A 16791-nucleotide genomic window follows, 5' to 3' on the forward strand; every position below is an offset into this window, starting at 1 on the left:
TTTGTCGCCATGGTTACAGTAACAACAATACAAAGTGCAGCGTTTTGTTGACCCTTGTGGACCGCCTCCTTCCCGTCTGATTTGTTTGCACTTACATTGTATAGGAATAACAGACACTCTATGGTCTCTTGATTAGGTACATCTGCACCTATGTCATTACAATAGTGTATGTTGCCACTGTTTTTTTGTTTTTCAGCATCCATTGTGGACAACTTTGTGTCTTTATTAGCCACCACTTTGTTATAGTCAATGGTACAATGATTTAATTATTTCTGTGGTAATTCTGTAAAAAAATGTCATAGTTCAGTTCAGTAAATATACCCGTCAGAAATTAAGTTTTTCTAGTTGTTGAGCATTTTATGATGTTGTCACTTCTGGGCTGCCTTTATGTTATCAATTGCTGTATTTTTGCATAGTGTGCATTTCCCCAGTTTTGTGTTTTATTATCATTATTATTTTTATCGGTGGCAGGTGTTTACAGCAAAGCCACCCCACCTCGTAATGTAGGAGAAACCAGAATAATGACCTTAAATTGACTAGGGGGTCATTTTGGTGCAATTTCCTTCTTTCGTAATGGTAGCTACGGTTTGATGCCATTTTTTCGCTAAATTGTTTGCGCCCCTTAGATCCTGAAACGGTTTCACAAAAGAGGACAATTTAAAGCAATGTTGTAGTGATAAGGATAATTGCCTTTCTCAGTGGCTTTGGGTCACGTTTCAACTCTAGATCATGTGCATTCAATGGAACCCTTCGGATTAAGAGGGTCCGTCCAATATGTAACAACTCAACTATTTTCTTTTCATCGTAGAGTGGGTGAAGATGGGGCGAGGGGGCTTCGGTTCCCAGGGTTATTTTCTCCCTGAGGCACAAGTGTGACATTGGCCAGAGTTTGATTTGGTGGGAGGAAGGCAGCCCTTCCATCATATAGTGAAACACATGGCCTCACTCACACACACACATATACATAGTCGCACACACACACAAACAGCAGCCATCTGGGCGAGGTTTGCCGATCAATTAGGTCCATTTCACCTCCTGCCACTCAAGAATGGAGTCATATTGAAGTGTATTCCAATTAGTGTTTTCATATTGGTGATAATGTAGCTTTAGGATTTGTTCAAAGAAACTAATGTACATCCCAGGGGTGCTGGGTAGAAAGAAACAGTCATGGATCTTGAGGCTTTTTCTAGTTGACTTCGGTGGAAAGGCGGATTGCGACCTTGACCGCTTGGTCATCAGTCACTTGCAGAGCTTGTATAGACAAACATTCACATCATTTATAATCTTCAATAAACAAGTGTGGGATTTTGGAACGTGGAAGAAACTGTCTCAGCAACAGATTACCTAATTTCTGATTTCTACTTTTGGGTCACGGTGACCTGCAGCCTGCAGTCATTCAATCCCTACATGACACATACAGACAAAGATGCCTTTAAATGACACCAAATTGTGGGCTCTGTGGAAAATGAAACCACACTTGCGTCAGGAAAAGTCTGCTAAGTAAACGATCATATAACCAGTGAAGCAAAAATAATGTATGCAAGAAAATAGACAACTCCAATATCTTAAATATCACTGCTGTATTCTTTTTATAGAATATCAATTGATTGCTTTGTGACATGACCAAGTTTAGAAAGGTCAGAGATAAGAATTTCTGCCAAGATATCTGACATACCGAGCATTTTTCTTTGGAGAAAGAAGTTGAGAACATTACATTTCATTGTTAGATCAAATGTATACTTTTACAAAGTTTTACTCTCTTTGGAAGCCCAAGTCAACCTGGTAGAGATCAATGGTAGATGCAACTGAATGGAGTGGTAGCGAGAGTGGTGAATCACATGTCTTATGAAGGTCACAGATGAATTGATTTGTAGGAAAGGTTTTGCTCCATTATCTACTTTGCTTGAAAGCAAGATTAAAGATAATAGGGTAATGTGAATACATGTGATGCTTTTTTTTCTTGTTTTTTTGGCAGTTTTTACGTTCAAAGGTTTGGCAGCAGGGTTATTGAGATAGTTTCATGTCTTATGTCATGTAGTTTTCTCAACTTGATGTCTTTTAGTATAACTTATAACAAGTATAACAAAACTGAAATTTGTACCTGCTGTAATTCCCGTTTTTAAAATGAAGGTTGGACATCCACAGCACATTTGATTGACATTTGTCACACTTAGCTTGATTACGAGCCACGTGGAAACGCTGCTTATCTCTTCATCTTGCATGTGGGATCTTGTTGTGGGTGCTTATCGCCGGAGGGTCTGTGTGTGGATTATTGCAGGAGGTGTTGTCGCGTGGTTGAACTTAAGTCAAGCCCGGCCCGGACACTTAGATGTAACAAGACACATTCTGTTCAAGTTCTTTAGCTTTTGGGTCAAACATGACAGTTCTTGGACATCTTCTGCTCTGTCCACTGATGGTATTCCGTTCATTGATAACCCCCCAGTCTTAGAGTCTCCATGTATCCATACCTCCCTCCTTCATTCTGATTCCTAAATGTGAAGGAGGTTTTCCCCGACATTCCAGCGGCTGGAAGAATGACAGCTCGCCTGGTGATTGTCTCAATTTTGGTTTTGAGTGGAAAGGAAAAAAAAAAAAAACACACACACACATACACATATCACAGGCCAAAGAGCAATCAGGGAGGAACTACCAGCATACAAATTCTCATGAGATGAGTCAAGAAAAAAGGGGTGAAATAAAGCACACCTTGTTATTTGTAACATTGATACTCATGTAAAGTAGTTTGCCTCAAAGGAGGCATTATGCATTTTTTTTTTGGTTTGTAATTCAAAACACTTCTCAGGTGTTCCAATATAGTATTTGACAAGCTTTCAGTAGTAATTATCGTTCAATCTACATCTTATTTCTTGATGAAAACTGGCTAATCTCATGCAAGTGAGGTTGGATGTGTTTGGCACTTTATCACTTGACCAAGATTATTTTATGGAGCTAACTATCGACTGGGTATGTTCTGTCAGTTTTGGATATTGCCCCCTGTTCTGCAGTGGTACAGATGGTCTTTTGGGCACTGGCATGTTTACCCTGAACAGTCCGAATAGTTTACACATAGTCTTATCGAAATATCGCACCCACCTTTCACTCTCACAAACTGTCAGTCCAGTTCTTGTGTGTGCATTGTTGTTGTCCTTATCTGCCTGACAACATGCCCCCCAGGGACAAACAGGGGATAAAACAAGAGTGGAAACTTTAGTGATCACTGCATGCTGTCATTTGTATATATACTACATCTTTGTGTGTGAGTGTTTTCTGCGCCAACATCACTGAGTAGAGTAGTAGGGGAAAAGCTGTGCTTGTTGATGGTGATGACAAAATGACAGGTTGTTCAGTCCTTTGTTTTTGTCCCCCAATGTTGCCTTAGGGGATTGGATAGGGAAAACATGGCCGTAAGACTTGAACATATGGAATGATGAGGTGACTAACTTCAAGAAGGACATTTTTTTTAAACTAATCATTTGCAAACTGTCACTTACCAAACCTTAATTGCAGTGTTGATGACTCAGTCCACATTAGATGGCGTAGTTTGAAAAGCTTGGCAAAAATTGGATTCTGTGCATAGGTTTGATGATGAAAGACATCTTTAATACATTTCATGTCAGGAATTTGTGTCAAAACTGATGAATCCAAGACCTGCAAAAAAGACTTTTGGGGATTTGTGTTCAAGACCCACTTGGAATTGCAGTTTTTACTAAACAACGTGTGCTAGAAACGTTCCAGAACTGGTGTCACTAAAGATACATTTCAAGTTTCTCTGTTGGAAGTAAACCCCCTGGAGTCTAACGATTTTTCCCAGGCTTTTTACCGCACCTTCATGCATCCCTGGAATTATTCTTCTCGGATCCTTTGGCTGTCTTGATGTTGTCAACGTCTTCAAAGCTAGGTCAGATATGTAAGGAGGTCAAGAACTGTCAGATGTGGTGGGAATTTTGAGTAGTTTTGTCATCATAGTGGGTGTACAGAATTGGAGGGATCTCCAACATGGCCTCCATTAAGCTTACCAATGGAAATAACTTTGTTATGGCTTTCGGCAGCTGTGACTGTATTTTTTTTCCTTTACACACCTCATAGGTAGATTTGCTGGGCTCACCACCGCCTATTTTTTTTTCTTAAACCGGAAACACTATTCTTTTATTTCAAGTGGCCCTCCTTCTGTTGAAGCCATTAGTGGGGGTTTAGAGCAAATGGGCACAATGGGTCAGTCGCACATGCAGACAATAATGATGGAATGGACTCCATGGAACATTCCCGGCCTCCTTGAAGTGCTTTGCATTGTAAAAAAAATGGGGCACAGTCACACCTGGAACTCTTTGTGCAAAGTTCAGGTGCCTTTTAGATGTTTTTTGATCCTGCAGAGTTGAGGAATGATGCCCTTTCCAGGGGTCAGAATGCTCCCTGGTAAGAAATCGTGCCATAAACGTCTGATTTTGTTTCCCCCGATGGACTTTTTAAACCCAACTTGACTTTATTCAGTATTTTTTTACACCCGTGCTGTGATGTTGAGCAGTGGGCACCTGTATCCGTGGGTCAATAGTGTGATATATGATGCTTGTTAGGCCACGCTATAATTTGCAGCAGTGTGGAGGGCGAGCTTAAGTCATATGCCTAGAAATGAAAAAGTCTCTTGCCTCAGACTTTTATCTTAAAACAACAACTCGCTTCACAATCGTCGACTTTTTTTTAGAAAAAGGCCGAGAGAGATCTCGCTCGTTCCCACGGCTTAAAGTGTCGATTGTCGGCACGAAAAACCAGCACTGCTTTTTGTCAAATTGCTGTTTGCCAAATGGGTGGTCCGCTGCCCAGTAGCAATTGATCAAATTTTACCGGAAAAGTGCGACAGTAATTGATAGGCTTTACGGAGAGACTTCAATGAGGTTGTCATATCGTTGTGGAATAATTTTCTCTGGAATGTGTGTTTTACTCAGTACAATTAAGAGTGTTTTAGTCACACACAACATTTATTAACGTTTCATTAGACCAATTCCCTTGAGACTGGCGTTCATAGCATCATTGGACATGATGCACTATGCAAAGTGTGTTGTATTGTACATGTGAATTATATATTTTGATATGTGTTGCAGCAGAATATTCGGGTGGGATGGTTATTTCGTAAGAGATTCACATTGTTCCACTTTAGCGCTGGCTTGGCAGCCAAAGTGCTTTATGTTGCTTTATCAGGGTAATTTTATACCATCTCTGTTGGAAATGGAACATTACGACAATACTTTGCTTTCTAAGATAAATAAATGAATAAATGATACAATAGTGCCACAGCATGATATGTTGAACTAGAGATTTAATTCAATTACTGCAAATGTCAAACTAACATGACTCATTCAAAGCTATAATAGAATTATATATTGACAATAACTGTACTTAATTCACTTTATTTCTTGGATTGTATTGCATAGGGTTGTGTTTGTGTGCAGGACATCCACAGGTCATACTTTTATGAGAATTAAGTTCAACTTTGATACATTTTTAGCAAAACTTTATAGGTTTTTTAGTTCGTGTTGAGAGGGTTATGACATATGTTATTGGAAAAACATTAAGCACTTATTTCATTGCCCCCTTTTAACAAAGAAAAGTGTTTCTTTTCTTGTATTGTCCATGTTTGGGTTTAGTGGTGCCCAGGCGGCTGTTTTAGACGACGGACGCACCTGCTTCTGTTATGTGTTTGCAAAAACACTGACTGAATAATATAGTAATAAATTATTACGTTATTGTGTGTTGTTGCCACTTCCCGAGACGGGCGTGCCACTTACACATTTGTACAAACGTCATAAGATTTAAAATACTGTACAGTTACAGTCTTTTTTCCCTCCCCTCCCGCTTTGTTTGCTGTTGACAGAGGATGTAGGTTTTATGCCAATAGCTGCTCATGCTTATGCTTTGATACATTTAGAATCTCACTAAAAACAAGGGTCCCAAACTACAGGGATATCTTGTTCATTCGTCACCATACAACGAAGGTGGCATGATTTAGACCCCCTTAATGTGGAAATGAACATTACTTGAATGGGAGTCGTAAGATTTACACCGTAAGTCACGTTCCGGTCGATGATGTGTTTGCCATTTGTAACAGAGGACTTGTTTAGAGTGGCAGCACTCATTGTTGGTGCAGTCTTAATGACAGACCAAGGCACAATGGACATCAGAACCGGGACTGCATGTCAGTGTACATGTCAAGTTCACAGGGTTAACATTGGGTCTTCCAGTAAGTAATGCTGCAACAGTTATAGCATAGGGTTATGCAAGCCTTCAGCAACCTTCTCAGGTATTTATAGTATAGTTTATTCATTTAGTTCATTTTTTGGCCTTCTTTGATACAACTCAAAAGGTTTTGTAAATAATAGCCCTCCCAAAGCGTTTGTAATGGCTCATGTTAACCCTTTAAAATCAGGATAAATCATACGCCGTGATCCCAAAACACTTAAATGTAATATCAAACTCATATTACTACATCTTCTAGGATATAAATGGTTTACAGATGATTTGGGGAGGGGTAGTCTGAATTGCGAGGTGTATGTCTTTGTGTATTGTACATTCCCACTACACATTTTTCTTATGATGAGTTATACAAAGATGCTCCGAATTTTATAATTCCTAACGACTCTAATCTTCTGTACTCTGCTTTTATTAGTGTGGACATTTTTCAGTGTATTGAGAAGTTAACCTCACACAAGATTTGCCTATCTAGATGACCTAGTAACCTTTTTAATTCATGTTTTGTAGTTCAACATTGGTTTGAGTATAGACATCTAGGTGTTAGTGTCAAATTTGAGATTCACTTAAGTGTGTAATTTCTATGTAACACTTCAGCGCAAAGTGTGTAGCTCTTATCTTGCTGTCAATCACAAGCTGCCATGTCAAGGCTGAGCAAAGTTGAGTGACCTCAGACGTTTTTTTTCTGTTGTACCAATAAACATAGACGTTACTACGCCGGCAAACGCTAATTGATATTGAGCCACGAGGACCTCGATGAGTCAGTCTCTTGTTGGTCTCTGCTGTTTGCTTTGCTAATGTCTTCCTCGCTCACCGACCAGGCCATGTTAATCACTATACATCTGCCACATATCACCCGTTACGGTCGCGTCCAAACTAATTAGCCCAACTTGCTTATGCAGATAGCCACTTTTAATTACTATGGTGAGATTTTAGGAGCTGTCATAAATGTGGTAGTGTTTTTTTCTGGGTACTAAAATATAATCACACCCAAGATAAAGGTTGTAATATAAAATGCTGTCAAATTTCAACCTTGACACATAGCATTTATTGTTCTACCCACTCTCCTCAAGACATATTAGAAAGTTACTATACACAGTAGTTGTTGGACTTACTATAATTATAATCAACTAAACATTAAACTAATATACAGGGCTCCTATCTTGGCATATCATTATGCAAAGGCTGAATGGACTTGACATTAAGATCGTAACAAGCAAGTCCTAATAAAATATATTTGACTTCTGAGTTGGACGAATAAGTTTCTTTTATTTCCAAACTTCTTACAAGTCAATGGCTAGCAGATGTTGCCATGTGGAGACACACATCCGAACCCATTTGGCTTTTTTTCTAGGCCGTAGATAAAAGTGGACGTGTTATGCTACGATTAGAGCACTTTGTTAATGAGCCCCCCTTCAACCTTACCCTACTACCCCCCCAGATCAGTCATCAGCCGTCTGGTCCCTCTGGCCAGCATCATGTACGACACAGACCTCTGGTCCCCATTAGGCAACCCCCTTCCTCAAACCCCCTCCAGTACTGTATCTAGTAGGAGTCCTGTGGATAAAAGCGCCTGGTGGGTTCCGTTCCACATTAGTTTGGTTCTGGTATCTGACCTGAGCAGCATGTTTGTACTTGATTGAAATGTTTTCCTCCTCCTTTGATGGCCTGATGGACTTTTGACAGTGCCCTTTTTGCTTAGGGGGTCTCCTAGTTGCATGGCGTTGAGTGAGGGAGGAAAAGTGGACATAATTGATAGGATTTTTGTCAATATTGGCTTGCAAGAAGCAACTATTTCATTGGAAGAATAATTTGCAGTTAGCAGAACTTGCGCCGAGGCCAAATAATTCGGAAAAAAACAAATGGAAATATTAATTCCTTGTTTTCTGCTGACGGCTTTCTCACTTAACACGAGCCATCGATGAAAAATGTGCATATTCAGATGCTGAACTTGCATAACGACAGTATTCGTTGGTCAAAATCCTTCCATAGCCAATCACAGAGCTCAACGCCGTCCCTCTTCCAAGTCTGCTGAGTGATGGTGGCCATGGCAACAGCCGGGCTCCCCTGAAACCAAATAATCCCCTGCTGCGACAAGTTTGATGGCATCCAAAACGTGTGGCGGAATAATTATTGTGTTGCGGGATGGCAGGAGACGAGGTGGCCCCCAAGGTGTGACACAATGTGTGAAGTGGAGCAGGTGGCACCCTCAACCCATTTTATTGCCCACCTCTTTGCCAAAAGAGGTCCTTTGGTTGATCTAAGCATCAAACAGACTCCGCCCTGATGATGTGTGGCAAGGAATTTGTATACTTTTTGTATGAAAATGAGCAGAAGTGGCAAAACAGTAAAAGGAATGCTACTTTTGTCATAAGATATATGATCCAAAACAATTGGCTTTCTGTTATAGCTCCATGAAAAAGAAAGACATGAAGTTTAGGTAAAGCACTTTAGGATTTTTAACATCGCACTACTGAAAATAAGCAAGCATTCTCCCTAATGGAGCTTGACCGACAGGTTTAGTCTTGATAAATATTTGATGCCGAGTCCGAAAGTGATCAGGATCCCTCCCAGAATGCCTCGCCTGGCAAAGACGCTCATATAAAAGTATGCATGAAGGATGCGTGTTTGCAGCTAACGCGAGCGGCTGTAACCGAGTCGCTTTTATCGGCGTGTGTCCAGGTGAAATCGGGCGGATGTCAAATGAAAGCAGGGAGCTGTCACGTTACACTTGTACATCCATCCGCGGCGGCCTCGGGTATCCCGTGGCGGCACTGGCGACAGCCAGCTGTGTAACATCAGCCGAGCGAAGCCAACCATGCTTGTGTGTGCTCTGGCAAATTAGGCGAGGTCACATATGACATATTTTTTCATGGAAATATCTATTTTTGTGAAAGCCACATTTTGTCAAAGGGATGCTTTCAAATATTTTGAAGGAAAGGATAATAATGATTGAATTAATTTAAAAGTAGGATGACCTAGGATGATTATAGGACCAATCTCTATCATTCTGGTATTAACTTAATATGAAAATACATTATTTCTTTCATTAAATCGTAACCATATCACCTAAAGTAATCTAATCAAAATAGCTTAATTAATTATTCAACTTAAATATATTAAACAATCATTTTCTTCAATAAAATTCATATCTAATTTTCAAATATTTATAGTATATCAATTCTTATGGAAAAACATGCAATTCATAACAATTTAACTGAACAAAATGTGCAATTCTAAACCAAGGAAATAAACGATACATGACATAATGGTGGGGGGCCTAAACAGTCATGCAAAAGAAAACAAATTATTGTATTGTCAATCAAACGATTACTAAATATGGCAGCAATGCTGCATAAATCTAAACGTTGAGGCCTATGTTTAAAATTGGGGGGCACACAAAGGCTTTCCTTATATCTTTGGTGCAGTGAATGGAAAATGATAAACAAAAAAACACCCACTTCCCATGCCTGGCCCCCCATAAATCGCCAGCATGAAGGAAGTATGTTTAAATCATCAGCCGTCGCTCATTCATAGTGGAAAAGAACATTCCCTTGATGCCCTCAAGAATAAACAGCGCTACCGGCCCGAGTGGGACACAATGGTGTGAAATTGTACCCTGCTGTTGAAAATGCAGCCGGCATAGCAACACAATACAACATGGTCGCAAAAACCGAACCTCCATTTTCATTCTGGGACTTAACATTATTATGCAATTTGTTTATGAATGGTAAAGAAAAATAACTAAGTCAAAAATTTGAGAAAATTCTAGATTATGAACTGATTGGAAGAGGATTTTTTCTTTTACTGGGATATTGAAATATTTGACCATTTGTATTATTAGATGAGGACTTTCAGCATTATTAGTGATTATTTTTGTCCTTCACTTAACTTGAGTGGCGGTCCGTCTGAGGAAGAAATGAAAAATTGCCTCTGGTGTTGTTGTTTGGCCTTGTTGGAGGTCTGAGCTTTACTCACGCCCTCTATAAAGCAGCTGTCTTGATTTTAGCCACTTTAATCTGCAAGTGGAAGCAAAGCGAGGGTATTTCACCATCTGTCTTTACGCCTTGTGCCCAATCTCCTCCATCCTGGTAAGGGGTCCCTGTTTGACTAACAGGATTGGGCAAAACACACCCTAAAATTAAGGCTCTTTGCTAAGTAAACCAGTGGGAAGTCAACTCGACGGGATCATTCAAGGCTTCAAATCAGTGATTTGTTGGTGTTGGAGCTGTGAAAGGGGTGTAGGCAGGAAGCATACCTCCGACTGTTCCCTACACCAGGATGTCGGAGCTGCTCAGAATCTTTGTGCCATCCAAAGCAAGCTTACCGGGTGAAGAAAACTAATTATTCAGGGTCACTTAGGAATGGGTGCGGGGTGGAAAATGTGCGGCTCGATGTCGATAACATTTTGAGTGAGCACAAGCCAACATACTGCAAGCTCGAAGTTCATTAATTGAAGCAACATGCACCGTGTTATGTTGTAGCGCTCATCCGGGAGACATAGAGAACATGTTCCATATTTGCTGGCAATAAACGGAACCGGGACCGCTTTAACGGGGCCCCTGTGGGCTCGAAATATAAATACTGGCGAGGTTTATGCTTATTGCGGAGCGGCTTGATGAATATTCACACTCGGATTGTAAGACTGAGACAACAGCTGGGGACAGAGAGTCCGGAATTGAGGCTCGTTAGGCGGACAAAAATTGTAAACTGTAATATTTGTCACATATTTAACTGACATGGTTTGGAAATGGCATGCATTAAAGTGCAAGTGGACTCGAGTCGCATCCCTGTTGGACTCCTCAACTGCAAATTGTTCTTTCTCATCTTTAAATTTTGATTATGTGATAGTTTTGTTGTTGTTGACGAATTGTATTTGTCGATCAAAGCCTTGATCTAAAATCATATCAAAGATGTTCTGCTTTATTAGTCAAACTAGGCTTTAACTGCTTTGTGGAGGACACACTGGTGAGCTTTATCTCTTTACTCAGGCCATAAAACATCTGTTTCAGTTCTTTCATAATGCACTTTAGTAGGATTTTTATCACAGTTATAAATTGAAGCCATCCAATAAACAGTTGCCATATGCTCTTTTAGTATGAGATAGTCGCTTGTTTATTCTGCCACTTCTTAATGGACATTCAAATGACATCGATAATGTTTCGCCGAAGTGCGTTGAACCTCAGGATGTTGTGACGGAGCCTCCGTTCGAGGCCATTAGTCCTTGTTTATTGCCGCTAGCGAGGCATCCTTCCTGCCCGCATCTTACGAGTCGGACCCTCTTCCCCGGCACCAAACAAAGCAATAAATTTCCCAACGTCGTTTGATCCCACAAGCAAGAGTCTTTGATCGCAGTCCCAGAACTCGGTGGAGACACATGTGAGACAGGGTCCAGGGCTGTTTTTTCCCCTTCATGAATCGCAGAGGTAAAAACGTTGACAAGGCCAAATAGATTACAAACTATGTATGTAATGTATGCTTTTAGTTTCTAGGAATCTGAAGTTTTTTCAAGTTTTAGATCTGTCCGGCAGGTGTGATCATGCTTTTTGGCCTTGTAATGAGGGTTAGACTGTATGATTCTGACTGTTCTTTGTGCAAAACCAACAAACTAGCTACAGAGAGCACTCTTACTGTACTTTTTATGGGATTTGTCAGAAGGCATTGGCCAATGGTCACTCTGTTGGGCCAATGACAGTGTATTCGAACCTGCATTGTCCACAATGACCCCTTAATTAATATAAATAGTTTGATACTGCACCATATTTATACCTTAGCCATGCATTTGGAGGATTGACTTAGTCAAATAATCTGGGAAGTTTATAATTCTAGCAGAAGGAGCCAATTGACTTCCATTGATTGACATGGTCGCTCCACTATGTTGTCTTTGTCCGTTTTCTTGACCCCAGGAACACAAAAAAACAAAAGAAAAAGCCATTAAATATGGTTTAACATGTGCAGGCTTTACTATGCTGGCTTTCTAGTGAGGCTATGAAAATGCAGCTGGTGTCCTTATTGATTTCTGTTTTGTGCACAGATCTACACGCATGTTATGTTCTGCGGTTTTGTAGGCCCTCTGGGTAATATATCTATTGATGCTTGTATGAGGTGCGGTGATAAATTATATTATATGTGGACCCATTTGTGCTCTTATTCGTCATTTAAATGGACAGACTTGAAGAAAAAAAACATACATATTTACTGAAAGAAATAGAGAAATTCAATGGGAAAATATGTATATTAAAAATACATTTTTGGTTATAATTTTGGACAACAATCGTGACATTGAGCTCAATCCATTTCACAACAAGCTGCAGATTGGCAAATGGTGTACTTTTCCCCCCCAAACTCTACATAAAACACAGAAAATGACACTTTGTGACAATAAATAAACCAAAACATATGACTTAGGTTATTATTCTAATAACACACATGTACTCTTTTAAAACATTTGTCCATTTATGTGGTGCCAGATCTTTTTATTCCATCTCATTCTCTCTCCATGTCCCATTTCCTCCTTTTATATTCACCATTCTCTATTCATTCAAGTGTAGACTCCCCCCTCACCCGCCTCCATTTCTGCTCGCCATTTATCCATCCTTCCCCACCGCTTGACAGGGTGTGTATGTTGTTTTTATCACCGTGACATGATGTTTCTTCCCAGGGCACGTCCCCGAGTACAGCGAGTTCAGCCTGATGGCTCCCCGGGGTCTCACCCCCCTCTCACCCCCATTTACATGAGCCTTCGCGTTGCCTCTCTTAAATCACTAACATAGATCCTTACGAACAATCCCAAACATTTAGCACACCGTAAAAAGGAGAACAACTACATTTTTTTTCTCCATCCACTACGCAGCAATGCATGTTTATTCAGGTACATCCTTCCTGCCTCGACTTGTAATCCTGCCTAGCGGTTGTCAGGCGGTCAAAATATCAACCCTCGGACAAGTGCGGGACCCCTCACGGGGTCATCACCCAGCACCGAGCCGGGTTCCGAACTTGTCGACACGAGATACAAATACAGATGCAACGAAATGCAGGCCCGCCGTAAAACTGTCTGCCGTTTTACGTCCTGTCGAGCTTGTCAGTAAACGGGCGCTTTTACCAACTGAGGACCCCCAATTTGAGACTTTTGTGGCAGTTTCATGTTAAACTTTACACACATTTAATTGTTGAGCTCTTAGGGAAGACGCCTTCACTCATAAAACTTTGTTTAGGAAATTAAATGTCACGCTGACAGTAATGTTTAACAAAAATCGGCAATTATATTCAAAAAATGTGTAATAAATACTAGAAAAAAACAACCTAAATTATGAGACAAAAAATGAATAGCTAAAGCATAAATATTGGCGTTTTGATGATCACAGCACTTTGGTGATCATAGTTTTAAAAAAAATCCCCCCAAAAAACACCAATTTAAAATAAATGACTGATGATAGGTGATGGCCATAACGCTTTAACCAAAACTCAACACGCCTTTTATTGCATGTGTGCACATGAGCCCATTGGGAGTGGATGAAGGCGCAACGGCAGGTCTTAAGGAAGGAAAATGACACCGCGCTAATCCGCCTCTCCTTTCAACCGCCTCGTCTGTTTTCTATTGACGGCCAACGTTCTCTTTTTGTTTGCTCCCCGCGCCGCCTTTTAGACATCTCCCGCTTAAACTGCATGGTGTCCATTTCTTTCCATGACTTTGTAGTTTAAACTGGTAGAAGTACATTTGCGGCTGAGTCTTATTATTATTATTATACCTCTTATTTTTTAAACAATCCAAACAATTTATCTTAAATATTCATCCTACAGCACACTTTTTTAAAAAGTCAGTATCAAACCAAAGCTAACAAGAAAAAAATGTGATAGATTGGTCATCAAACTTTAAGTAAGACTAACAGAACACGGGTTCTGAACAATTTAACTTGACTATAATTAAGTCCCAGGGGTTTTTCGCCCATTAATATTAACATACTTGATTTTATATCAATGCAAGTTAAGTGAGTGAGTGTATTGTGAGTTGTGCGTTCTTGGAAAAGGATGAGCTCTCTCCATCCCTTCTCTTCCTCCTCCCCCGCTCACTTTTCGGCCCACTCAAACTCCCACAAGCTGCTCTCACCTAAATCCTCCTCTTTTGCCTCTTTCTAAATGTGCACATCCACCCCCCTCCCCACTCAATTAGTGTTTCCATGCCAACCTGCAGCACAACTCTCCTTTTACAATGATAGATACTATAGGTGTGTATTCGACATGTATGGAAGTCACCAATATAAAATGCCATTTTTTTACGTCTACCAACATTATATGATTCATAAGACAAATCACAACATCAGGTCGATGTGCAAAATCCAATTACAATAGCAACAAAACATTGCAAAAACAAACTATAAATTAATAAATGACATGTATTCCGAAAAAAACACCCAAAATAAAAAAAAGGTTTAGTTTAATATTCAAAAACAAGGACTCACTCAGGGTCAAGTCATCGAAGTGGGTCCCAATTACACGCGACTGTAAATTACCCAACACTTCTCAATCAATTATTCATAATCCCTAATTAATTATGAAAGGATCAGTAATCCAACACCAGTCCATTCAGCGGCGGTTGCTTAGCGACCACAACTCATATTAAATGCCACTATTGTTACCCGTCACTAGAGTGCCAATTTTCGCCCCATTGGATGAGATAGGGGATGTGTATTGGGACAAGGGGCGAGGCCGGGGTGGGGGCGCAGAGTAAACAACATGTGTGTTCATATCATACTGTGAGAGTGTAAACAAGTGGGCCTGGTTAATAATGCAGCAGCGCTTTGATTGGTGGCAGCGGTGAGTTGTAGGAGGCCACTAATGGGCCACGCCAGTCAACACATCTGTGGGGATGCATAACATCGCTATTTGGTCCTTTTTACTTGCTACTTTACGTAATAGTCATCCGCTTTGAACCATTCAGAGTTTTTGGGGAAAAGCAGTAAGTAGATAGTACAAATGAGTGAGAAATAAAGTAAAAGAGCATTTTATTATTGAAGCCAATTTAAAAGAGAACATCTTTGATTATAATTGGATTGTAATATAAATAATGTGGTCATTGTAAATGCATTTTTTATATTATATAGGTGATGCATTGCTGTAAGGTATCGCAAGCAAAACTATGTTAAAAGAACAAGATTGTCTGAAAAATAAAATAAAAAATAATTGTGAAACGAAAATATCAAATTATATGTTAAAAGTGGATACATATACACTAAGTACAGTATTCAGAATTAACAATCATTAGGAAAGTACACTAAATACTATAAAAACAACAAAAGAATAAAATGACAGCGGTCTGCAGAGTTCAGCTTGACGTCTCTTTGACGCGGTAGGAATTTGGCATGAGCTTTTATGTGACTTTTTCCACCCTGTACTCCCTCGGAGGCATTTCAGGTTCCACCGTAAAACTTCCTCCGCCCCGTTTTTATCCCAGGACAAAAACAGCATCCGTAAATATAGAAACCAGTGTTTTTTACCGTCTTACTGTCAAAGAATGTCCTGAGTTATGAAGAACATCCTGCTTCATGTGAGAAAACCTTGTTGTTCTCCTGTAAGGCAAAAAGCCAAAAAACACGTGGTAGTGAAGGAATGAAAAATTAAAAAAAGGAAAGAATTCAAAACCTAAAAGAGAATGAAGTGGGGCAAGTGGAGTGATTTGGAAGGAAGGTGGGGCTGTGTGGAGAGGAAGTGGCAAGCACCGTGCGACCAGACGACGGTTCCTTCCTCGCCAGCCTGAGAATCCAAAAGTATAGAGCAGCGTGTTCCTACGTTATTGAACTAACAGGAAATGCAAAGGTCTTCAGGAGCCGTCTCTGGGGGTATCTCATCACGTCATTCTTCTTAGACAGTCTTTACATGCTTGCTTTGAAATGTTTTAGGAACAGTGCCAGGAAGGGCATATGCTTATTTGAAGATGGCCATCCTAGCAATGCTGGAGTGATTGTGCCATGTTCTTTTTCATGTTTTGCCCATGTATTGTGGAACATCCGCCATCTTTAGCAAACTTGAAGCAACAAACAGTCATCAATTTCAACTGCTTTGCATCTTAGAGGGGCACTTTGCTTCTCCGGGGCCTGGACTAAAAGATTTTTTTTCTGGAGCTATCTGTCCTACACCTGAAACTCAAACAAGAATGGACAATGAACTTAAATGTAGAAGTAGCAGACGACAAATAGGCAAGAATTCTCTATGAGTCTTGTCCTTCACTCCCACATCTACTTGCTGACATCCCCTTTGCTTTGACAAGCCTTTCCAAAATCAACTAATGACTTGAATCTACAACCTAGAGGCCACCTAGTGTAGATTTCGGGGCTTTCTGATTGTTTCTCCTCGGATTCTTTGTGTTTCTTCAGCACATCCAACTTCTTTTTCCACCTCAATTCCAGCTGTACAAACGGATGACGCGCAGGGGGGGATGTTGGACGCATCCCATCCTGCGAGTGCTGAACGATCGTGAAAATAATCGGCGTGGTTTGTGTCAACAACCTGCAGGTGTTCTAGATGAGACGAAAGGGAGGGAAAGGGGGCATCACC

General features: G+C 40.3%; 1 long non-coding RNA gene across 8 annotated transcripts in view; it reads left to right on the plus strand.

Annotated features, from left to right (window-relative positions):
• The window catches only part of LOC144192081 (uncharacterized), a 148380-nt gene that overhangs the window by 34336 nt on the left and 97253 nt on the right, over positions 1-16791 (plus strand). The window contains exon 1 of one of the 8 annotated variants that reach the window (XR_013325042.1): positions 11176-11208. The exons of 6 other annotated variants lie outside the window; for them this stretch is intronic. This is a non-coding gene — a long non-coding RNA (uncharacterized LOC144192081). Of the gene's footprint in view, positions 1-11175; positions 11209-11282; positions 11667-16791 lie in introns of those variants that run through there. One more of the 8 variants, XR_013325043.1, reaches the window with a different exon arrangement.

This window comes from Stigmatopora nigra, unplaced genomic scaffold (genome assembly GCF_051989575.1).
Source record: "Stigmatopora nigra isolate UIUO_SnigA unplaced genomic scaffold, RoL_Snig_1.1 HiC_scaffold_25, whole genome shotgun sequence".
NCBI lineage: Eukaryota > Metazoa > Chordata > Actinopteri > Syngnathiformes > Syngnathidae > Stigmatopora > Stigmatopora nigra.